This window comes from Olea europaea, chromosome 11 (genome assembly GCF_002742605.1).
Source record: "Olea europaea var. sylvestris chromosome 11, O_europaea_v1, whole genome shotgun sequence".
Classification (NCBI taxonomy): Eukaryota; Viridiplantae; Streptophyta; class Magnoliopsida; order Lamiales; family Oleaceae; genus Olea; species Olea europaea.
This window is the reverse complement of record NC_036247.1, coordinates 14,038,279-14,039,909: the sequence shown is the minus strand read 5'-3', so window position 1 is coordinate 14,039,909 and position 1,631 is coordinate 14,038,279.

Genomic DNA, 1,631 nt, shown 5'->3' with positions numbered 1-1,631 from the left:
ACTTATTTGGACTCGTTTTATTTGAAATGGAAAAACAACCACCACTAAATATTTTGAGTTGAATAGATTATACCACTAGATAAAATAAAATCATTTTTAAGCTTGACAAATCAAATCAAGGTAAGAGAATTTACATGTTCAACAAAAGTTACCAATCACCTTTCCAGTTTAAAGCCCGCTTGGCATGATTTTTGAAAAAATAAAATGAGTTTTTGAGATCCAAAAACTTCTTATGAAGTCGTTTCACTAATTTTATAAGAGTGGTTCTTATTGTTAGCAAAAGTTTTCGATAAATTTGGTCTTATATGATTTCATCTAAAATTACTTTTGGAACGGAAAGCTCTTTTAAAAATTATTTTTTAAACAAAAATTAAGGCAGCTTTCTTCAAAAACAGTTCTATAGGAAGATAAAATAAATCTAAATCAAAATCAAAAGTTATGTCAAACGATCCCTTGATATATTTATGGAGCAATGTATATTTTACAAGTGATTTATATTAATGGTTTAAGAACTAGCTTCTTTTAAATTTTCCAAAATAAAACTAGTAGTTATTAAAGGACTGTTTTGCCCCATTTTCTAAAAATCTAATTTTTCTTAAATTCATTTTTAATCACATATTCTCCTAGTAAAACAATTTTGCACATAAACTTAAAATTTTTCCTTACTTTTAACTACACATTCTTTAAAAAAATCACTATCATATAACTCATTTTACACAAAAAAAAAATGAAAAATAATAATAATAATAATAATAATAATAATAATAATAATAATAATAATAATAATAATAATAAATGTTGAAACATGGTGTAAGTTTATTAATTTATATTTTCTCCTTAATACATTTCCTAGATTCATTTTTTAATCAAAAACTTTGTCTTCTTTTACAAAACACAAACTTGAGATTTAAGTTGTTTCCGTTGTTTATCCAGAAGGAAAAAAAGTAACACAAAGTTATTATTGATGTGTGGCACGTCAACTTTAGCTTGAAGTTTCGATAACCCTTAAACAAATCAAGGAATGGATCATGTGACTCTTTACTAATTTAGGGCTCAGGGCTCTAATGATAATACTTAAACTAAAAGGAATCCAAATCGAGCACTTGTAGGCCAATTTTTTTGCTTGGGGGTTGTCAACCAAAATAAGGAAGGGGGTGGAAATGTTGGAGGGAGGGGGTGCAATTCTCTTCAATTTTGCCACACTTACATTTTAGTTGACATTATGATTTACATTTTATCATGTAGCACACAATTTTGTCATTGATTTTTTTAACATTGTAAACAATCAGTGGCCTCAATTTTGACACCTATTGAAATGTTATCCAAGATGTATACAAATAATGTACAAGTAGATTAATTCGAGTTTCCCATGGCAAAATTATCATTTCTATGGATTCAATAGTTTGGTTAATGTCATGTCATAATCACAAAGATTTAGTACAATACCTAGATGTTAATAATTGTAATGACTTTTGTTTCCCTTTCAAAGCTATTTTAAAAAGATTTATAAGATATAATTATTTATTGGAAAGAGTAATTTTCTCGTATTTATTGTGAATAATCTATGAAAAAAATATGTTAAGAAATGATATATTTGTTGATATGCACAACTTGATGGTATAAAGAAATAG